General features: G+C 42.1%; 1 protein-coding gene across 1 annotated transcript in view; it reads left to right on the top strand.

The window, feature by feature from the left end:
• The window catches only part of BRD4 (bromodomain containing 4), a 1,872,054-nt gene that overhangs the window by 1,780,650 nt on the left and 66,508 nt on the right, over positions 1–24,896 (top strand). The window lies entirely within an intron of this gene.

Here is a 24,896-nt window from a genome sequence, read left to right as displayed (position 1 = left end):
CAAAATGGCTGAAGACCTAATTACTTTGATCAGGGGTTCCCATCCCCCTTCTGATAAGAGGCCTAAGCAAGACACTGAATATGATTCCTCTGATCAGGTTTCCATTTCCTCTGATTCCTCTTCTAATCAGGGATATTCTGTTCCTCCGTATGAGGATTCTGATGCTGAACATTCTATTCCTTCAGCTTCTTCTCCTGAGGACTATTCTTTTGGGGAAACCCTGCATACCATTGGGAGAGCCAGGATTATTCCGATTCTAAGAAAAGACTTAGAAACTAAAAGACTTAGAAACTTTCTTTTACTTCCTCAGCACAGACCTCTTGCAATTCTTCTGTTCTAGACATAGAAGATGATGTTTTTTCAGAGTCCGGCCTGTCTCCAGACTCTTTACCTCCTGCCCCTGTTAAGTCGGACAGATACTACAGGGTCCCAGACTCCCAGAAACTATCTCACAGGGTTCCAAAGGGGTCAGGGCTGCTTCTGCCTAAAACCCTGTGCCCTCAGACAGAGATTCTAGGGCTTTGGACAGATGGGGGAAAAATTTACACTTCTGCTACCTTGGCTGTAAGGGCTTTAAATGGTCAGTTTCATATGCTCAAATATCAGCAATACGTCTTTGTTAAAACAAAACATGTTGACAAATTCTGAATGTTCTGATAACAGATTTGCAGGATTTATTGCATGCAGCTGAACAAGTTGGAAAACATACTTTGCAATGTGGCTGTGATTCACTGGAGGCCTCGTGCAGGGCCGCGGTTACAGGTTCTGTTATTAGAAGGCATGCTTGGTTAAAGGAACAGAATCTGCCCGATCATGTTAAAGCAAAATTATTGGATGCTCCATTACAGCATGATACATTGTTTGGTGTTAAGGCAGAGGAGGTGTTAAAGAAAATGGAGGATAAGGCAAAATCTATGCAGACAGTAAAGGATTTCTTACAGGTACAGCCACCCAGATTTAGCAGGAACTGGCCGTCTTAAGAATTGGTCCTTTCCAGTGTCAGACCACAAAGAGGCAGATTCAGACACCCTAGAGGCAGGCAATAGCCCCAGGGCTCATACAGGCCCAAACAATGGGGTGCTTCTACCTCCAAAAGCGGAGAATACAAATCACAGCCTTATAGAAAACGGTCCCAATGACTTCCCTCTGCCAATGCCAAGCACTTATTTTTTGGCAGCACCCTTAGGGGGAAAGCTAGCACTTTTTTCGCAAAACTGGCACAAGATCACCCAGGACAAATGTGTTTTAAATATAATCTCTCAGGGTTACAGGTTCCACTTTCACACCCTTCCAAAGGCAAAAGGCATGCCAGACCTGCCACGCAATCAATGGCAAGAGGCACAAAAACAAGTTTCATCTCTCATGGACATGGGGGGTATTCAGCCAGTGCCACACCAAGAGCAGGGACAAGAATTTTACTGAAGACTTTTCTTAGTACCAAGAAAGGACAAAGCCTGCAGACCAGTTCTGGACCTGTCTATCCTAAATACTTGACGTTCCAAAATTCAAAATGTTGACTCTACAGCAGCTTCTGCCCATGCTGGACAAGAAGGCTTGGCTTGTAACTTTGGACCTCAAAGAGGCATACTTGTTTGTACCAATCAGACAATCTTGCAGAAGATACCTCAGATTCATAGCTGGCTCACTGCACTACCAATTCTCTGCACTGCCCTTTGGCCTATCTACTGCGCCCAGGGTATTCACAAAATGCCTGGCACCAGTAATTGCATTTTGCAGACAAAGAGGAATTCAAATATACCCCTACTTGGACGACTGCCTTATTCAAGCAAAGGACAGAGATATTCTACTACAGCATCTGGCGTTTGTAAAAATTTGCCTAGGGTACACAGTAAACGAAAAGAAGTCAAAACTAGTACCCTCTCAAGAGATAATATTCCTGGGTGCAAGCTTAAATACAACTGCCCAGATGGCTTATCTCATGTCAGACAAACAAAGGCATCTGACTTCTTACTTCAAAGATATGGCAACAAAGACCCAGTTATCTGCAAGAAAAATTCTGCAGGCTCTGGGCTACATGGCATCCTGCATTCTACTGATTCCATATGCAAGGCTGCATATGAGGAAACTACAGTGGTATCTAAAAAGTGTTTGGACTCAACATTGCCACAGCCTGGAAACAGTAATTACACTTATTCCCTGCCTGCAACAGGAATTTCAGTGGTGGGCACAGGCCTGTCACCACAACAAGGGACAGCCATTCACCTTACCCACTGCCAGGCAAACACTAACAGATGCATCAGATTATGCCTGGGGGGCGCACATGGCAGGAAAATGTATTCAGGGCACATGGCCCACAAACCAAATGCATCTTCATATCAATCAAAAAGAGATGCTAGCTGTACAAAATGCCCTGACAGCCTTCAAGGACCTACTTCATCCAGGACAACTACTGATAAAGACGGACAATACTACGGTCACGTGGTACATAAGCAAGGGGGCACACATTCCTACCCCCCTCTGCAGGCAAGCCATGACTTTGTGGAACACAGCATTGACTTATCAAGTACATCTGCAAGCACAATTCCTGCCAGGAAAGACAAATACTTTGGCAGACAAACTAAGCAGAAACCTCATGGATCCTCATGAGTGGAAACTGGACCCACAAATCTTCAACATGATAAGAAGGAAATGGGGATGCCTAGACAGATCTATTCGCTTCCCCTCACAACTGCCAGCTACAGAGATTCTGCACTCGGACTTATCACAAGCAAGCATGGAAAGTGGACGCCCTTTCATTCAGCTGGAAAGCCCTTACAGTATATGCCTTCCCTCCTCTGCCTCTCCTCTCCCAGGTACTCCTAAAGGTCAGACAAGAGAAGCCAAAAATGATACTGATTGCCCCAGACTGTCCACGCCAGCACTGGTACCCAATCCTAAAGAGCTTGTCTCAATGCCCAGCCTGGACATTGCCTCTAATACCTCATTTGCTGAGCCAGCAAAACAATCAGATCCTGCACAGCCAACTCAGAACCCTAAATCTGGCTGCATGGTGGATAATGTAATCATTCAGAACACACCTCTCGCTAAAGCAGTTATGGATGTTATTTTGGAGGCCAGGAGGCCCAGCACCAGAACATCTTATGCTGACAAATGGAAGAGATTGTGTGCTTGGAAGCAAGTGCAGGGAATTGACTCGCTTGAACCAAATATTCCTCAGATTTTGCAATACCTAACTGAGATGCTGGACAAAGGCCTATCCTTTTCATCAGTTAAGATCCATGCCTCTGCCATTTCAGCTCATTACAATACGGAACCACCTATTTTTTTCTCATCCACTGCTAAGACAGTTTCTCAGAGGGGCCAAAAGCATAAGACCTCCAAGGAGAGCACCAGTACCTACATGGGACCTCAATTTTGTCTTGGAAAAACTCTCACTGCCTCCTTTTGAGCCTGCCAATGCAGCAGAGATAAAATACTTGTCATGGAAAACCGCTCTTCTCCTAGCAATAACTTCAGCAAGAAGAGTCTCAGAGTTACAGGCACTAATGGCTGTGGAACCTTTTATTATTTTCCATCAGGACAGGGTTTCTCTAAGGACAAACTCAACATTTATGCCTAAGGTAGTGTCCAGCGTGGCTCTTAACCAAACCATACATTTGCCTACCTTTTATCCAAACCCACAGAATAAGGGGGAGAGACTTCTGCATACTTTGGACATGCACAGACAGCTACGCCTTTACTTGGACAAGACTAAAGCCTTCAGAAAGACTGAGTAACTCTTAGTGGCATATGCTGCCGGTTCCCAAGGAATAGCCATTTCATAGCAGACTATTTCAAAATGGATAGGTCACTGCATTCGTTTCTACTATTCACAACATGGCAAATCAGTGCCCAAGGGCATTAGGCCACATTCTACCAGAGCAGCAGCCACTTCAGCAGCCTTCCTCAGAGGAGTACCAACCAAGGATATTTTGGAGGCTGCAACATGGACTTCAGTGCACACTTTTACAAAGCACTACCATTTACCTCTCTACTCTAAATCCAGAGCAGGCTTTGCCACTGCAGTTCTGCAATGCCTCATAGCCACTCCAAACTCTATTTAGGCCCAGCCACCCAACCTCAGCTTTGGGATTCAACCCAAGTGTAATGACTGCAACAGTGAAACACGATGAACATAGTACAGTTGTGTACCTACCATAAATGTAGATGTTCGAGTGTATTCACTGTTGCAGTACAGATTACCCTCCCACCATCCCCCTTTCTCTTTGCTGGGACTTATCTGTACCTATCTATTCTATACAATCTATGTGGTGTATTTGCTTGTAGATGAAGGTTATGTGCATGCTTTTTTATGATCATAATTTTTACAGCCTACCCATTTGGGGGCACCTGACATCTGGGACAAGAAGAACTGAAGAAAATGGCGTCGGCTGCATCTTTTATACCCCTGGCGCACTGACGTCAGGGAAGAGGCAAAAGTAACCGATGCCGGACCAGAACTTTGGAATTCAGGCCGACTGCAGGTAGCCTGCCAGCAGGATAACCAGAGTGTAATGACTGCAACAATGCATACACTCAATCATCTACATTTATGGTAGGTACACAACTGTACTTTCTTCCCCGCCATCAGCCACAGTGACCACGGACGCTTCTGTGATAGGGTGGGGGGGGGGCTTTTTCAGGGAAAAACAGCCCAAGGCACCTGGTCAAAGACAAAGTCACAATTGCACATCAATGTCCTGGAGATGAGAGCAGTACTTTTGGCGTTGCGGTACTTCCAAGACTCTCTTCCTGTGGGAACGATTGCGATTCAGACCAACAACATGTCAGTAGTCTGGTATGTCAGCAAGCAAGGGGGAACCAAGTCTTATTCCCTATGTCGAGAGGCCCTAGGAGTCTGGCAGTGGGCTGTATCCACCAGGCGCTTAATGATAGCAATGCACATCTTGGGGATATCCAACGTGATCGCGGACAAGCTAAGCAGAGCTATTCTGATGCCACAAGAGTGGTCCCTCAAAAACATGGTAGCGGAAAGGATTTTCCGCAGATGGAGCAAGCCTGGCTCAGACCTGTTAGCATCCCCCATGAATGCCAAATGCAGAAGCTATTTTGCCCTGAATCCCCCACCTGGGAAAACCTAAGGGAGACTCTCGTCCACGCTTGGCTCCTGGGACTTCTATATGCATTTCCACCCATTCCCCTGATTCCAAAATTTCTGCAGAAAGCCAAAGCCTTGGGAAGGACTGTAATTCTGATAGCCCCTTATTGGCCTCAACAGATTTGTTTCCCTTTTCTTTGACTACCAACTGGAGGAACCTTGGATTCTGGACCCACTTCCAGATCTGCTGGCACATTCATCAGGGACTCATCCTTCACTTCACTCCCTCAAATTGACAGCTTGTCTGCTCCAATTTCCAACATAACCAGGTCCCGCGACCTTTCCTCAGAAGTGCACCATATCCTTGTATGATCACACAAGGCCTCAACCAGAAAGTTGGACGTCAGCAAGTGGAATAGGTTCGCTTTGTGGGCTTCGCAAAATATTGACCGGTATATCGCCCCAATTGCTCGTATATTAGAGTTCTTGACTAAACTTTTTAATGAAGGTGCTGTGGCAGCTACCATACGTGTAAAATTGGTTGCAATTGCTAATTTTCACATCGGATTGGAAGGCTCAAATCTTATGTCTCACAGGTTATGTAGAGCCTTTTTAAAAGGAACCGTACATCTTAGACCACCAGTTAGACAACCTTTCACTCCCTGGAACCTAAATTTTGTTCTGTCTAGAATTATCCTTCCTCCTTTTGAGCCTGCATCTTTCTGCCAACTAAAATTTCTGTCTTGGAAAAACATTTTCTTGGCGGCGATTACGTCAGCACGCAGGGTGTCTGAAATACTGGTGCCCATTAAACCCCCATACTTGATTTTTCACCCTGACAGAGTGTCACTCCGGACTAATCCATCCTTCCTTCCAAAGGTATGTTCAGAGACCAATTTAAATCAAATAATTGAACTACCAACTTCATTCAGTAACCATTCCAACAAGTTGGAGCATATGTTAAATAAACTTTATGTACACAGACAACTCAGGTTCTATTTAGATAAAACCAAATAATTTAGAAAATCAAAACAACTTTTTTTCTCTCATTCAGATACCAAGAAAGGACAACTTGTGTCAAAAGCCACTCTTTCAAAGTGGTTAACAAATTGTATAAAATTGGCATATTCTTCTGTGAATCAACCGCTAGAATATAAAGTGACGGTGCACTCCACAAGGGCTGTTTCTACTTCGGCTTACATGGGTAGACTGTCGTTAGACACAATTTGTGCAGCTGCCACTTGGTCAAAACCATATACCTTCATTATGCATTACAAAGTAGATAAGGCCTGCAGGGACAGGGCTTCCTTTGGTTACACTGTCCTCAGGAATATATTCCCTTTAGCCACCCAGGATAAATGGTGCTTGGGACGCTACCCATTTGTAAGAATGAACGTCGAGATTGAGCTACTTCACATAAAGAAGTTATGTACTCACCATAACGTTCCATGTGAGTTGTTCATCTCGCCTTCATTCTTACACCCCCCCGCCTACCCCTTCCAGACTTCTAGAAGTATGAGTAAGTGATTTGAAGTCTGGTGCGTCTTTGTATAGGGTTTCTTACTCCGGCTGGAGTTATACTCTTGCCATTTATATGTTGTATATATTGGGAACAGCAAACTAGATCTGAGGTGAGGCAGAGAGCATCATGGAATAGGGACTTCTCCTTGAGCTACTCAAAAACCTTGAGCTTGAGAAAGTGGCCAACTCTGAGCCGAGGGATCGGCTCCGAACCCATTTGTAAGAATGAAGGTGAGATAAACATCTCACATGGAACGTTATGGTGAGTGCATAACATTTTTTTCATAATTGCATTGTTTTGGTCTTGTTCAGGTGTGGTTCCCCTTCCTTTGGTCTCATCTTAGTTTTTCTCCATGGATACTAGACCCTAGTCTAGACTTTTGCATCTGCCTGGGATAGTCATCCATACATCCCAGGCCTCGAGTTGACCCGCATGGTTCCTACCTTTCCACTGATTACTAGATAGCCCAGGCGTTCCTCCCCAGTCTGACATATACTTCTGTCCTCCCTCAAGGCCTGTAAGACCTTACAAAAGTAAATGGAAAAGATTCTCTATTTGGGCTCTTCAGAGGGGATTAGACCCTTTCACTGCTCCGATCTCTGTGGTCCTAGAATTCTTGGCATCATTTTTTCAAGATGGTGATAGTTTTTGTAGTATTAAAATGCAATTGGCAGCCATGTCTGATTTTCACTCAGGAAAACGTACTTCCTCATTAACTTCTGCAAAGTTGTGCAAGGCATTTCTTAAAGGTACGTTCTTAGGCCCCCAGTGAAGAATCAGTCCAGTAGCCCAAGATCACCTGATTGTTAACTTTAACATGCTTCTCTGCAGCCTCTATTACCCTCTTGCAGTGAAAAGATAGGATGCATTACAGTTAAGAAAATTACTTTCTTGCTTTAATATCTTAACATATCCAGCAGTCACTGATAAGACTACCCTCATCACAAATTTAAAATGTCCCTGACTGTTCTTTTTACAAAATTGCTTTACAATGTAGCATGTAATTTGGATCATGAAATTTTTATACAAATATTAGAGAAAATAAATTTCTCCCATGTTTTCCAGACACTGGGACAACCAACAGTTCAGTGCTTATTCTTTAGTGCAATATGCTCATCACAAGCTCAAGCTTCTCTCCCGTCCTGATCCATAAATCCCTTGCACGCCAAGAATTCTCCAGACTTTGTTGCTGCCATTAAGCCACAACGGTGTCTCGTAACAGCTTGAGTTGTTGGAGGAAGACAACTCTTCCTTTTTATTCAGATAACCACCTTTTCTTTTGAGGTGTTACTTAGCAACAGGTGGTACTTAACTTTAGCACTTGCCTTGTTTTTCCCCCACAGATGTCTGTCCTAACAGTCTTCTCTCATTTTTGCTTCTCCAACCCTCATCAGCTTCTATACTGTTCCTTGCTGTTTATCTGCTCTGTGACTATTTTCTTATATTTTCAAAAACAAAGTGTAGTAGTATTTATTAGTAATATTTGAAGGTGGAAGGAAGAGTTTGAACTCATGAGTGTAAAAGGTAGCATTTAACATGTGTTGCTTTTTTTTTTTTTCTAGTCTAGGTAACCAGCTTTTCACTAGCATTGTCAAATGATTTTCTTTTGGTCTCTCTCTTATTTGTTAAATCATGTTGACCCCTCTTCACTGCCCCTGTAATGATTAAAGAACCTTAACAGGGATTTAAAAGTATAAAAATATGGGCATAAGATTTCCTGCGGAACCTACGTGAACTCTGTGTTTGCCTGGGAGTTTATTATTTGGACAGCTACTTTCCAATCTAAAAAAAATTTAGTTCTCTACAAGAACAAGCCAGTCCTTAAAGACCTGCTTCGTTTGGAAGTAGTGGCTTTGTAGACACCTCCAAGGATCCTGTAAAATATTTTCTGAAAGATTCCAAGCCTGAAAAAAGAAAAGAAAAAAAAAAGGCAAATGGAAAAATTGGAAGTTGACCCCTCCAAAAGTGCCCATGGACATCTACACCTTGCCCTTATGACAGACTGATGTCTTGTCTTCTGCACTGATGCCCTCTGCGCCAGTGATATCCTCAGAGCTGATCATATCATTGCCAGGAATAACAAGACCCTAAGCTTGGTGCCAGTCTCATCAGTGTCAGTAATGGTACTGGTGATTGAGGCATTTGAGGTCTCTGCATCCAGGGTGCCAGCATTGATTATGGCACTGGAATCTTCAATGCTGGCAGTATCCCCATAATGCTGGCTTGTCAGTTCCAACTCCAATTCTTTTGGCACCGACAGTCCTGGTCTCAAGTATTGTAGTGGATTTGACAGTGTAAAGGAGTGCAGAATCCAGCTATTTGTAGGGCACAGCTACAGGGTCCGCCAGTACACCACCAAAGTTGGGACCCTAAGCTGATCTTTATATTTCCTTCTTCAAGACAAATGGACTTATAAGCCTACACTGTTGCGATTTGGGGCAGGAGAGTTTAAACAATATTCCCCTTAGAAAGAGGCAGTATAACAGGAAGTACATAAACTCCCCCTCCCCAAATACAGATCTTGACAAAGAGGAGGCCTCACCCCAAATCCTGTTCAGAAGGTGCCACCATTAGTGATATCCTGAAAATTATGAGACAGAATCTCTTGGCTGATAGACCCCACCTCTACAAAGGAAGAAGTATTAAAGGAGGGTCTGTAAGTACCCCACATACATACACACAGCTTGGGTAGTGCTTCCAGCAGACAAGTTAATAGTCACAGTCTTTTGTAAAGAGTGGAAAAAAACTCGATGTGACTGAACAGATCCCAAGGAAATTGGTGATGTAGACTGCATATTGGTAGCTGCAGCTGCTAAGAAAGAAGTCCAAGAGAGCACCCAGGAAATTCATCCATTGAGCAGAAGCATCCAGAATGATTGACATACTGGATAAGTGGATGGTATGCATCCAGTGCAGTCTCTTTCAGGGTCCTAAACTGCATGGAGGAAGTGGTTTGATTTCAGCAGAATTTATCAGAGAAAACAGTTGTTAATGGTTGAATATGACCAGAGAACACAGTTGGAAATCCAAGTGGCAACAGTGAAGACTATTTCTTCCCTGCCTGTGACTAATCCACAGTGACACTGCTGGAGCAGCTAGCATGTCTGCTTCCAGCTGAACAATGAGAATACAAGCATGGCTGCACATTACAGATTTCATGGAGTACTGTAAGGTAGCGTTCATCATTGTCCCCTTTGGCAGCACCACCTTGTTTGAACAGCAAGTTAAGGAGAAGTTGTTGCATTGTGAGCAAGAGGGCATTATCCTCACCTGCTGGGGTAATGTTTACCCCTCCTCAAAGAACTTTCTAGGGGAATCATAAAAGGGCTAGAAACTTACGGCTTCATAAGTACCAACAGTCCCTGAACAAACGAGCAGGACAGGAGTTTCCCTTGGCCCCAAAGGCAGTAGTCATCCCAGTTACCAGGTTTCTAGAGGATCTGTTCGGGGGTCTCTGAATCCTTAAGAGCTGCCTAATCTGCTGTGGAGGAAGTTGTGAATTGTCTTTCTTTACACTTTGTGATGTGGAAGGCCTTCATGTTGGACACGTGACTAAGAGAAATTATATCCATAATCTACTTTATTCCCTTTTTGGAAGTGCCCTCAGGTGCACCATCCAGTCTGACAGTTCTATCCCAGCAATGCAAAGCAGCTGAAAAGGATATGGAGAACCTTCTAATAAGAGACATTCAGGAGTTCCGACCAGAGAGGATACTGATTTTTCCTCCAGGTTCTTCATGCCCAAAAAGAGACAGAACCTCAGACCCATTTTTGACATGTCGATTGAACTGATTTTTGAAGAAAGAGTCTTTCCAGACTGTGTTGGCACAGCCCAGCCTGCCATATCTCCTAGGAAGGAAATTGGATGTGCTCTTTGGTTTTTCAAGATGCCTATGTACATGTAAATGTAGAAAAGGCATCAAGAAGATTTCTCTGCTGTCATTTGGGAGCCAGTCACTATCCGTTATGAACTTTGCCCTTTGGACTCAGCACTGCAAACCCCCTGTGGGTTGTTTACCATATGGATGGTTCTGTCACAGCTTACATGTGATTTCTAGCTGTACGGGATTTCCATATCTAGACAGTTGGTTCCTAGCAGTCTTTACTGTGGAGAATCTTACTGCAAGGTAGTACTTGCCCGAGCTATGCCTGTCCTTCGGGATCGCATCCAGTGTGGCCAAATCCCACTTGGAACCATCTCAAAACAGGCTTTATAAGATGTGACTTGGAGACTGAACCAAACAGTAAAAGTGCCCCTAGAAGAGATCTCTTCCGTAGTTAGAAAGGTGTTAAGCCTACCACAAGATTCTCACCCTCCTGCCTCAACCATTGTCAGTGTCCTGTGACTAATCGCATCTGCATTTCTACTGTTTCCATATGCATAACTGCATTTGAGGTTTTTGCAATGGACTGAAATCAGTGGGATAAAGGCTTTGTGTAACCCATGATTTACAGGACTCTCCCCTTAGTGAGCCATGAAATCTGTTAGGTGCAGTGAGGTTTGTCTACTCTTTGCTGAGCTGGAGCTGACTATTCTATCTGCTCTGTCAGTAGCACTGTGAATTAGATGCATGGCCAGTAAGGAGGTAGTACTCAATGCTGCCACTTGGATTTCCTTTTGTGTCCTCAGGTCGCCTGTTGGCATTTCTTTCAGTGTGTCAGCTGCCTTTTTTTGCTAAACCTCGAAATCAAACCATGTGCTCCACGTACCACCCCACATCTGACTGCCGTAGTAACCACAGATTCATCCATCCTGCAGTGGGGAAGCATTACTTAGATTTGATGGCTCAGGGACTGTGGCTTTAGCAAGAGGCCCAAATGCACATTAACTTTTTTCAGATGAGGGCATTTCTAGTGTTATACAAGTATTTCAGAATGTTCTTCCTCAGGGTACAGTATCCATACTCTCTGGTAACATTGCAATGCTATGGTACATAAAATGTCATCCACAGCTTTCTCATAGCAGCATGCATACTGAGGTCATCCAGTGTGATTAACAGTTCGGTTAAGCAGATGAATTCTACTCCTGCATGGTGTCAGTAAGGATATAGCACTTTTCACATTTCAGAAATGAGGAAGGCCCTGTGGTGGTCACTTTGCTTCATCTTCTAGCACCAAATATTAAGGATTCAGTATCATTCCTCAACCAGGGCAACAATGAAGAGAATCATTTTTCTTGACACCCCCCCCCCCCGGGGGGGTCTCCTTTACATACCTTTCCTCCAATCTCAATAACTAGGTTCCTTCAGAAAGCCAGAACATGCAAGGCATGGGTTGCCGTCATAGCCCCACTCTGGCCAAACTAGGTATGGTTTCCGTTGTTTGTGGCCTCATTTCCAGAAGAAACCGTCAGCAGGTCCTTTCTCTGCTGGTGTACCTGTCTTGTTAGCCTCACCTGGATCACTCACTTCGTCTAACCACAATGTTTCTCATCTTCCAATAATGACCAGGAGTTATTGAATTTATTACACCCTCCCAGAAGCCGTTAATGAAGATTTACAGAGGGACAAGGAAAAAGGTTTTGATAATGGCAGAGAATAATAATACGGAGCCTTTGCTAGCTCCTTGACTTCCTTCCTTGCCTTTTTGGCAGAAACTTTTTAAAAAGGAACTAGTTTCCTCCTCAGTTAAGGTTCATTTAGCAACCATTTTCTCCTTTCATGATGGTTTTCAGTTGACTTTGTTGACCTCGCACAAGAACTGTAAGGCCTTCATTAAAGGCATTTTCTATTCTAGACTGCCATTAGCAAGACCTGACACATCACGGGATCTATATTTTGTCCTGAAATCGTTAACCAAACCGCAGTCTGAACCAATTAATTCTATTCTCTCAAGTTTTTGTCAATGAAACAGTCCTGTTTGTGACTTTAACATCAGCAAGAAGAATTTCTGAGCTTCACACATTGTCTTCTCAGTATCCAGTCACCCTTCAAACTAACCAGTCTTTTATGCCAGAGATGGTATCCTGATTTGAACCAGTCTGTACATTTAACTCCTCAAATATTTCAACAAAGGTGAATATTTGTTTCATTGTTTCGGATGTTCCTAGACAACTATGTTTTTAACTTGGCAAAGTATTTTAGAAAGGATGAGCAACCGTCTGTCTCCCCTGTTCTCCAGCCAGGAAAGGATGTAAGATTTCCAAAATCATTTTTCATAGTTGCCAGATTGCAGTTTGTATTGCTACACTCACTGCAAGTAGACTGTTGACCATAATTTATTTATTTATTTATTTATATTTGTTGACCGGGAGTGTCTGACTGGATGTAGGTCCATTTTCAGCGGAGGCCCGGGGAGAAAAGCTCCACAGTTAAAATAAGCAGACAGTAGTTACATTGGATTACATAGTGATTAACAATTTACATAGCAATTACTTACAACATATTTACAGATGAAGAACATAGTACATCAGTAGACAACTAGAATCTTTATCTGTGAAGTACATAACAGACATTAACAAATGTTACAATAAGAAGTTCCTGCTGTATAATAAGTACTAGGCTTATGAGCATCTGAGCTTGCCATAATCAAGGTAGTTAGTGGAGTGGAAAGAAAGGTAGTGGTTGGGTGATATTAGAGTGGGAGTTGCAAGGGCATAGCCAGCATGTTTTTAGGTGCGCTTTTAGTAAAGTTTTGGAGTGGGTGCATGATGATATGGAGGTAATTGTGGGTGGGAGGGAGTTCCATAATTTGGCTATGGTGCAAGAGAATAGTGCTTCACCAGCAGAGTTATTGGATTTAGTGATCTGCAAGTGATTTTTGTTGCTGGATCTTAGTGGTCTGGTGGTGCGATAGTGTTGGAGTAGATTCTGGAGGGATGGGACATTTAGTGGATGGTTTACTAGTTTGTGGGTGAGTGAGAGTTGATACCATTGAAGGAGGTGAGGGAGTTCAAGCCAGCCCAGTTCGGCAAGTGAGAGACAGTGGTGACTACGGTAGGATGCCCCTGTGGCGAATTTGGCGATTTTGTTGTAGCAGGTCTCTAGCTTGTTTAGATCGCATTGCCTTAGGTTGGTATATATTGGGGAGGCATAAAGTAGGGTGGAGATAAGGTGGGAATTTGCTATTGAAATCTTTGCTGCTTTGGTGAGAAGTTGATTATTTCTGTAGAACGCTCCCTAGTTTTTTGTGGACTTTTTATGGTCATGGATATGTGAATGTCAAATTTTAGTTTGTCTATTTCCACTCCTAGTAATTTGGTGTGTTCAGTTGGGTATATAGTGGTGTTGTCTTTTGCTGTGATGTTAAAGTGAGAGTTGTTTCGAGTATGTTTGGTGGGTTGGAAGATGAGTAGTTTAGTTTTGTTTGGGTTGAGTATTAATTGGGCATCGCCAAAAGCACACATGATAGAGCTCAGGTTGAGTCTATTGCTTTTCTGCATGATGTAAAGTTAGAGGAAATCACAGCAGCTGCTGCTTAGATATATTTGCTTACTTTTGCCAGACATTATAGTTTGAATATGTTGCCTAGGATTCAGGCCGCCTTTAGAGTGAACATTTCAAAACGTTTGCTTGCCTGGGCCACCCCAAGTTAACTGGGGAGACTGCCTGTTCTAGTATCTGGACAAGACCAGATAAATATGCAGGTTTATGTACTTGCCAAAATATTAGATTTGTCTGGTATCTGTGTGGACACTGGAACACCCTATCCACCTTCCCCCCTCCTAAATTGTCGTTACCTAAGGGACCTGTAGAGAAGCTGTGCTTTTGCTTTTTCTACTGGGTTACATATTTACTTAGTGCCTAATACTATGGTACACAGGGCTTGTTAGTCTATTGTTCAGTCTGGAGAGTTCTTGTAGTACAAGTGATTTATGGGTTGGAGGAGGAGCTTGAACTTGCAAGGAGTTGATTGCTGGGCAGAGTATGTGCTGGAGACAACCAGTCTGTTGGCTTTTCAGTGTCCGGACAGAGACCAGATAAATCTAACATACTGTTAAAGTACTTAATGTTTATGTACATTTAGCTCTTCATTCCCTTCAGTGTCCTCTTAAACATTAATGAATTAATGTGGGGTATATGCTTTGCAATTTACCCACCAGTTTAATAAGGTCAGCAAAATTCTAATCTTTCTCAGTCACTTTATCTAACAAAGCCACATTTCATGTGTTTAATTGTATATGTGTTCTTGCTGGCCATCTTCTTCTCCCAACATCAGTTTCTGGTTGAAATCCAAATTACGCCTAATTTTTCTAGATAACTCCTGTGCTTCCCACCATAAAAGTCAAGCTTTTTCCTTTGGAACAATATAAACTTTTTCACTGGCAGTCTCTCTCTGTGGGCTTTGTTATTGTCTAAAGAATGTGCATCATGGTCCTTATTTGCTTGCTGGCTTATTCTTTTTAGCTAAACTTTTATTTCCTACTCAGCTTGTTCTGCATCTAAAATGCCTTTGATCGTGATCCTTGGGGGGAAATAAATCTGAAGACAGTTTTATATAGTAGCTTGAATCTCACATCTGCACCTCTGCATTCCCTGATTACTGGGATAAACTTGCTTCTGTTGTGCTTGATGTACAGTGAATAATCACTTTCTGCAAGCACTCTGGTTTTTAGTACATTTCTTTTCTTCCACAGTTTTGTCAAGAGTAACTCGTAGCTCTCAACTAATCGGGGACAAATTTCAACAGAATTACTGACAAATCCAGAAGAAATCAGGGGCAGTCAGGGACACTTTTAAGATATTAGTGCTATTAACTTGAGACATTGACAGAATCAGAACATATGAATTACCATACATTTTCTGAAGTAAAAGAAGTCTATAACTCTTAATTATTGTCATTATTCATTAAGTGTAATTCACCACCTTTCTTCCAAAAGTCACTGGTTTTAGGAGGGATTAATAGAGACAGAGCTAAAATTTGAGTAAAAATCAGGAACGTCCCTCAAAATCAACTCTGTTGATTTGCATTTTTTAGTAATGTAGGTCGTGGCAATCTTTCTCATGACCATATTTGGAGTATACACCTGATGTGCACTTTTAATTAACAAATCCTGCTGTGGCACACCAATCTAGATGCTTATTTGTATTTTTATAAAATTAAAATAGGTCTTTTTCTTCCAGTTTTTCTGGTAGAGCAGACAATTTCAGGCTTTTTTGTGACCCGTTTATTCTAATTGTATTATTTTTTTAAACAGCTGTTCTTGAAAGGTCTAATTCTCAGACTTTATTTCAGCCTCTTGAATTTTTGCAATTTTATTAGCTCATTTGAATAGCAAGTTAATGCTGCTTCTAGTTTTTCCATCATTTGTTTGTATATATTATTTCACTGTTTCATTTATTTTAAGCACCTTTGAATGCATTTTTGTATTACTTTATCCTATAAATAGCTAGAAGACGTCTCTTATATCAACGGTAAAACTTTGTTAAACAGCTGCAAGATTATTTCCAGACTGTTTTCTCTCTTCCTTTTCTAGTTGATTTTTCTATTGCCTTCTACATATTTTTTTTATTTTCTGGCATCTAGGTAGTGTGTGATCTTTGGGGGCTTTTTTTTTTTAACAATTGCAATTTTCACCATTGGCAAAGCTGTAATAAACCTCTTGCTTAGTGTTCAGCCATCTTGGAAGTTGTTTTGGGGCAACTTGAGCAGATTATCTAAGGGTCTTAAAGTGGGAAGCAGTCTAAGTAGTCATGGTTTTCCCCAATGTAGTATATCAGGCTTTTGCAGCTGTGTCAGTCCTGTGAGAGCTTGAATACATTAGCCCTGGAAGGGTACAGATTTGAGCTTCTAACTTAGTCATCTATTATTTTGGTGTATCCAGCTGCCAGTGCCACTTTAGAGGTTTCAGTGGTGTTTTAGTCTTATCAGCACTGTAATTAATTTACTGGTGCATCACAGCTGGGTGCTTATTCAGATATGTCTGCATATGGCACAGATTGTAACTTTTGCTTCCAGATCTGCAGTCTCCAACTGAATATTCCAATATTCCAGCAGTCTTTGTCTAGGAGTCTTTGAGCCTTGAAGAAAAAGCCCAAAACCTCTGAACCATATCCACTGCAACCAGTAGGCCTGGTTTTCCACCTCTGGCACATCTGATCCACTGACATTTTCTCTCTGTTTTGTCAGAGTATGTGGCATACTCGAAGAGAATTCATGTCTGCCAACTCCCCACCCCTGACGGGCAATCTTTCTGTCACATTTAGGACAGCTTTGCCTACCTAGACATCCTTCTCCAGAACAGTATTCTTCTAAGTCTGGTGTTAGTAAGGAGGATTACATGGCCTATTCATTCAGATGTTCTCAAATTAACCTTTCCCATTCAGAGAGATTGGCCTTCTGTGTCCCATGGTTGTTAATTTTATCTTCAGTAAACTGAAAACCACATAAGCCAGCAATTCCATGTTATATGTTTTATTCATCCATTCAAATATCCAGCGTGATGTAAAGAAATTACATCATCCAAACAGCATACCGTTTTGACATATTTGCTTTCATCAGTGTCATACCCAGTGTGTTAACCAAACTGATTAAAAAAATCCATAACAAACTATGATTGGCTGTTCACAAGTGATCATTAAGCCCAGGGGCAAAAAGACAACCCAATTTAATTATCCCAGTTCTTTCTTTGATATTTAATATGTTTTGCCAACCAGACTTATTGGATGTAATCCTGTCTATTATAACAAAACTAAACTTTGCAGAATTATGCTTAACAGTATGTTTAAATAAAGCATTGGAAATACAGGCACACCTGATATCATTTAAGTGCTCAGAAATGTTTGTTAAATAGATGAGAAATTTGTCCCAGATAAAATGCGGAACATGGACACGTTGGCCAGATATTTGATACAGTCAGAATTAGTGCCCATAAACATTAATCTGCAAAACTGTACAAGTGTTTTTTTATGTAAAATGCTTACTTTTATATACATGTTTGCAAAAACTGCAATTTCTGCAGGGTTGACATCCTCGTAAAGGTTGCTCATCTAAAGTAATTTGATGTGAAACTAGATCTGTGCCAATGGGCTTTTTATAATGGTTAAGCCATCTTGCCATGGTTTTTAGCCCTTCTATAAGAAAATAAACACACAGATGGTATCAAATCCCTAAGATTATTATCTGTTAATAAAATGCCTCAATACTTTTGAATCAAATAAGTATTATTGTCAGAATTCGTTACAAGTCTTAGTTGATGTGTTTGAGAACCCTTACTTTTATATTGTAATGCTTGTGATGTATCAATCCCACTGATGGATCTTAAATTCCTAACTACCTTTTGACGTTTATAGCCTCTAGCACAAAACCTATCCACTAACTCCCTTTCATGTTTGGCTAAATCCTGCCCAGAGGAACAAATCTTCCGAAGCCTAAGAAACTGTGATTTAGGAATATTATATATCATATGTCGTGGATGGAAACAAGTGGCATGTAAAACTGTTCTATTTTCTAAAGACAGTTCTAGATAGAGTACCATCCTCCTGAACAGTAATCTGAACATCCAGAAAAGTAATACTTGTAGAAAGAAAATGAACTGTAAAATGAATTCCCCACTTATTTTAATTCAAAGACTCAACAAATTCTCATAAATAACTAGAATCTGACCTCCAGACTACCCAACTGTCATCGTGGTATCTGTGCCAAATATCCATGGAATCCAAAAAAATATCATAGATCTGTTCCTCAATAAACCCCATAAACTTATCTGCATAAATGTGGGCAAAAGATGCCCCCATAGCTGTACTTTTAAGTTGCAAATAACTTGCGTCTTTAAAATAAGACATTTTTTAATAACCTGTTCCATTAAAGTAGAAATGTATTAAAGCCAGGGCTATATATAGAGACCCTATTTAACCAAATGTCTAATGCCATCAACCCAGCCAAATGGGAAATATTGTTATAGAGTACAGAAACATCTAGAATACATAAATACTAACCCTTCTCAAGATGCTTATCTTGTATAATGTTAATTCCATCATATCCTGGAATACAAGACCATACCAATGTTAACAGTTTAAGATACTGAGTAAGGTAAGACGATAATGGCTCTGTTAATGACCTACCTGAGACTGTTGGCCTGCTTGGAAGCTGACTAAGATCTTTTGAATTTTAAGAAAAAACTAAAAGAATTAGGTTGGGAGGGTGGCCAAATGGTTATGGTGTTTGCCTTACAAACACAAGGTACAGGGTTTGAATCTCACAGGGGATAACTGGCTATGCTTAAAATGTCTCGCAAGGGCAATTAGCCTAGTACTAACCTGTGAACCTATTGATGTTATGTAGTCCTATCTCGCCGTAATTCTTGCTGGATGAGTTCGGAGACGATATTCGGCTCCGACTCGGCCGATACTAAAGCTTGAGAGCTTTTACTGGCTTGAGCCTAGCCCCTATCCCATGGTGCCTCACGGCAAATCCCCAGATCTCCTTTGCTGCGAAAGCTTTGAGGTTGTCTTACTGGCTCATTGGCCAAGTAAAACGATTTTTTACTATATTTAATCTTTTTTCTATCAGATATATATGTATAATATATATATATATATATATATATATATATATATATATATATATATATATATAGATAGATAGATAGTTTCTTGTCTCTTGTGTGACTGTTTTTGAAAGTTCTTCAACCCCTATTTACCCCGCCTTAGGACTGTACGGCCTGTTTAAGTTAGAGGGCCTTTCCTCCATGTGTGTGTGACTGTTTATAAAAAAAAAATAGATAAATAGTTATCTTCTTCTCTTCTCACTTTTATTTTAGTTAGTATCTTTACTATTGTTATCTTTTTTGTCTTCGTTTCTAGAAATGTCAAAAGGTAAAGATAAGGATCACCGCCCGTCAGAGTACAAAAAGTGTGATAGGTGTGTGCAGAAAATGTCTCTTACAGACAGCCACACCAGTTGCATATATTGCCTTGGTGAAACCCATTTGCAGGAGCCTTGCACCTTCTGTCACGCTTTTAGCACTAGAGTTTTAAAGGAGAGAAAGAGAAAACTCAGTGACAGGGTTCTCATCACCAGTTCCTTCCAGGAACAGCTGGAACTTGGTCAGGCAGCTGCAAAATCCTCAGAGAAAATCATCGGCCCCGGCTTCGGAGCCGACAAAAAAGACTAAAGCTTCAGAGCCAAGAAGTTCCGGTTCTGACTCATCATCATCTATTTTGGTGCCGTCGATTTCATCGGTTCCAAGACCATCTTCAGTACCGAAAATTTTGCCTGACATCGAGACTGTATCTCCTACATTGAGATCTCCTATTTTGGAGAGAAGGAGGTCTCCTCCTGTCTCCACCAGCTCCTCCAGGACCCTATCAGATGAGGACATCGAGAGGGTGGTGAAGAGGTTGCTTTCGGATCCAGCTCTGGCTAGGAAATTGGCCCCTCCAGACCTAAAGATTTCAGAGCCAACCCCTTACCGACCACCATTCCTCCTCCGACTGCTTCACTCTCGGAGCCTGTTACTTGAGGTTCCTCTGTCTTGGACCCTTCGGTTGTGGGGATTCAACCTGTTTCCTCGGAGCCAGTTACTCTATCCTCGATGGCTCAGTCTGGAGCCGAGGGTTCTGGGAGCCGACGCTCGCGTGTTGACTCAGAGAGGGACAGTTACCCTGGGTTCTTGTCGGAACCAACTCTCCCTCTGAGTCTCAGCTCAACTCAGCTCAGCTCCCACTTCTGCTTCGGAGCTGTTCCCTCTTGTTAGGAGTTGACCATCCACCCCCTCGGAGCAGAGGTCCTCAGAGTGGGGGGGGTGGCTTTCGAAGATATAGAGAAGGCTTTATCCTCAACCAAAGCCATTCCATTGAAACCTGTGTCCCACCAGCAGCAGGCAGCAATCTCTTCCCCTCCCTGCCACACCCCCACAGCGTAGGGAACCAGAGGCCCAAGTAGCCCCCATTGGAGGTGCCCCCCTCTTCCGAGACCTCCCCAGATTATACCATTGGAGAGCTCCCTCTGAAGAGGCTGTGTAAGAGGAAACATGTCGACTCACCTGAGTCTGTCACATCAGACACTGATTTAGAGGAATCAGAAGGGTCCCCTAGATCCCCCCTCTGAGGATCTCTTTTTCTGACATCCTAGAAATCCTTAGACAGAGGGGTGATTGGAAGAACTCTAACCCTACTGAGGATGAATAGGTGTATTTTGAGTCTTTTGGTTCCCTACCTTCCACCTCCTGGGTGACACCGCCTTATGACCAACTTTTGGGGGTCATACCGCGGAAAGCATGGACCTCTCCATTTTCAGTAGAATCCGTCCCGAGGAGGCCAAACAAATTTATGATAGCACCTGAGGACAAGCCCTTCCTTAGTAAGGGAGTTCCAGGTGATGCTATGGTGGTAGCAGGGGCCACCAAGAAGGAATTATCTGAGACGTCTTCTAATATCCATCCTCCTATCAAGGAGTCCAGGACGATGGATAGGTACGGGAAGTGTACTTTTTCTTCAGTGGCATTTACATTAAGATTGCTGAATTACCTGACTCATTTCACTCGTCTTCAGAGGCTGCTCCTGAAAGAGTTAGGAGACACCCTCCAGGGTTCAGTAGCTCCTGGTTCCATGGATAAGGTTTCTACGCAGCTCTCACCCTTACTTCCATAGCTAACCCCTCCATGAGGCTGATCTCATATGCGGCAGATGGCGCGAGTAGGGCAGCCGCAGCAGGAATATCGCTCAGGAGACATTCGTGGATGGGTCTTTGTAATTTTATGGAATCCTTCAAGTTTTCCTTCACTAATGTTCCCTTTGATGGTTCATCTCTTTTTGGACCCAAAGTGCAAGAGACTTTGACTAGGAGCGAGCAGGAAGGGAAAACCTTATCTGCCGTTGGAGTCCATTTCTCTCTCCCATCCAGACCCTATCCCAAGGGTAATACAGGAGAGAAAATGTGGTTCAGCAAATCCCAAAAAGGTTTCCCTCAGGCACACAAGGTTCACCCTCCACCAGAGGCAGAGTGGGGGGATATAATGGAAGACGCCGCCCTCGCAGCAGAGGAGGTCCACAACATCAGGGAGACAGAGAAGCTTTCTCTGATCGTCCCTTCCATCGACCTTGAAGGGTTGCCCGACTGCCTCTGGAGGCAGTCGGGGGGGTCATATATCGCTGTACCCAAGCACCTGGCTAACTATCACTCAAGATCATTGGGTACACACAATATCCAGAGGTTATCTGATTCCCTTTATTTCCAAAGCCCTCAAATTGACAGCATGGCTGCTCCAGTTCCACGAATAGCCAGGTGTATTCCTCTATCCCCTGCGGTCAAACACATTCTAATTTCATCCAATAAACCTTCCACTCAGAAACTATATTCTAGCAAATGGAAAAAGTTTTTCCTTTGGGCTACAAGTCTGGGCTTAGATCCATATACGGCTCCTTTAGAATCCATTTTATCCTTCCCAGCAACAATTTTTCATGAAGGAGCAGCAGCTGCTACAAGTGAGTTCAATTAGCTGCTATTTCCAATTTCCACTTTGGTTTCATGTGGAATCCAATCATGCAGCACTCTGTGTGTAAAACTTTCTTAAAAGGAGTTCTTCTCAGGCCCCCAATAAAACATCCATTAGAACCCTGTGACTTAAACTTAGTCCTTTCTTCTTTGATGTTTGCACCCTTTGAGCCATCCTCATCGTCAGACCTACAATTATCATGGAAAACATTATTCTTGGTAGCCATAACATCTGCTAGGAGAGTTTCAGAACTACAAGCTCTAACTATTCGACCTCCTTGCATTATCTTTCACAAGGATAGTCTCTCTCTCTCTCTCAGGACAAACCCTTCCTTTCTTCCTAAAGTATACGCAGAGAAAAATCTGAATACCACCATTGAGCTTACCTGTGTTTTTTACAAACCACTCTAATAAGTCAGGGTATAGACTACACCAGCTAGATGTTCACAGAATACTCAGGTTTTATATACACAGGACTAAAGAATTCAGGAAATCTGATCAACCTTTTGTTTCCTTTTCTGACGAAAGGCTTGCCTGTTTCTAAGATTACTCTTTCAAAATGGTGTTCGGATTGCATATCCTTTGCTTATCAACAAGCTGGTAGACTATTACCTGTCAAAGTTAAAGGTCACGCTGCTAGAGCTGTAGTGACTTATGTGCCTTTAGATCTAGGCTCACAGTTGATACTATTTGTGCAGCAGCTATTTAGGCAACACCACATACGTTTGTCACTCATTACAAATTGGATTTGGCCTCCTGGGACAGGTCATCCTTTGGGTCCACTGTGCTGAAGAGTCTCTTCGCTTGAGCCATTCGGGATAAAGGTGCTAGGGACGCTGTCCCATCCAGCAAGAATTATGGCGAGATAGGACTACATAACGTAAAGAAGTACTTACAATAACGTTCCATGTTTGTAGCCCATCTCGCCTATATTCTTGCGTCCTTCTCTCCAATCCCCTTCCTGTTTCTGGGGGATCTGGTGGACCATTCCGGTGCTGCCTGACATAGTTCTTTTTGTCGTCCACCTGGAATGGATTATATTTCTAATCCTTTGCTGTATTTTATACAGCTCTTATTTACTCTTACCTGATAGGCATTTATTGCTTTCTAACAAACTAGATTTGAGGATTTACCGTGAGGCACCATGGGATGGGGCTAGCCTCATGCCAGTAAAAGCTTTCGAGCTTTAGTATCTGCCGAGCCGGAGCCGAATATCAGTTCCGAACCTATCCAGCAAGAATATAGGTGAGATGGGCTACAAACATGGAATGTTATGGTAAGTACATAACTTCTTTTTTTTTTTTTACCAAATCCAATACCGTCAGTTGAACAACCTCTTTAGAGATAATACTTTCTTCACAAGCAAGTTGTACAAATTTATGAGTGTCAGATTTCATCTTGGAGTGGGATCCAAAAACATTGTGTAATAATGGTGGCCATACAATTGTTTTTAGGCCTCAGCATATAATACATTGCCCAATCCCAAACCACTACCACACCCCTCTTATCTGCTCTATTAACTAACTGCTTATTTTTGCTTAAATTATTCATAGCTTGATATTGAACCTGTGACAAATTTTTGTTGGTAATATTCCTGTGAGAATTGTACATAAAATATAGGTCCCTAAGGATCTGCTGTTGAAAAGTAGCCACATTTTTGTTAGAAGAAGGTACAAAGGAGGACTTTTTAAACTGAATTCAATATGACCTGATCTCACATTTGACTTCTGATCCTGAAAAAAACTATTTCAGATTCAACAGTCTACAAAATGAAATAACATTTTGAGAAAAAACTTGTTCAGGTGCCAAATAACTAGATCTAAAACCCAAAGCTTTAACAGATCCAATTCAACACAAGATAATTGTGTGGAAGAAATATTATGAACATTATGATTAAATACTATTTGGGAACCATTAATTGCGGTAGCATCTCCAAAGTGGAATCCCTGGTGGTAGTGGTTACATCCACCCCTTCTACATCCTCTGAAAGGGTCACATTTTGTTTTCTTGGCTGTAGGCAGCACTGAAGGTGTTCCTGTATCAGTATCTGTAGCAGAAGAAAATTCTGCTGAAGTTTCTGACATATTCCTCTGAAGTATAGATTTAAGTATAGATTTCTTCCTTTTGCGCTTAACTGGAACAGACATTTAGTCCCTGTCTCTCAAAAATTTAACCGACTTCTGAGTACTGAACTGTTTGCCATGTAAGTAGTCTTTAGAATCCCAATGAAATTTCTTAATCATATGCAGTCTCAATTCTTTCTCAACCAACATAAGGTTCTTGGTAAGCTAAACAAACTGCTCCCGATATACCTTTTGCTGTTCAAATGGCATAGCCAACTCGCACAATTGTGTCACAGTAGATGTCCTCCTATTCATATGCTGCTGTATTCATGACATCAGGGAGTTTGCCTCTGGTGAACTCTCGCACGTCCGGCCGTTATACAAAAGTTAAACGCTACTGCTAGGGTTCACGTGATGTCCTGCTCCTCTCTTGGACCTCTGTTGTAAATGGACATTGGTTATAAAGTGGATGTCAACACACACCTCTTCAGTACTTTACTGCCGCATGTGTGACTGCCAATTCTGGTCATCATGCTGTCAGTAGAAGCATTTCTTCATCCGATTTAGTTATCAAACTACAAGTTTTGTGTTCATAAAAACCCAATAAAGTTTTATCAAAAGTCATAGATGCTAACTGCTGAGCCTCCTGCTATTCACAAGTCAAAACCTCATCAATCCGTTTAACATAGGGCTGAATACGAACCCAAAGACCCCTAGGAGTTATGCCTTTTAAATGGTAAGATTTAAATAATTTGAGATGCCAAAGATTGGATCTCAGTTATTTCATAGATATCAGTATCTGTTTAAAAATATCACCACAAGAACACAAGTTTGGTATAGTATCTGTTTCCCCAAAGTTAACATCTTGTGACTGCTC

This window comes from Protopterus annectens, chromosome 9.part0 (assembly GCF_019279795.1).
Source record: "Protopterus annectens isolate FY-2018-M chromosome 9.part0, PAN1.0, whole genome shotgun sequence".
Classification (NCBI taxonomy): Eukaryota; Metazoa; Chordata; order Ceratodontiformes; family Protopteridae; genus Protopterus; species Protopterus annectens.
This window is presented reverse-complemented; position numbering and strand designations above follow the sequence as displayed.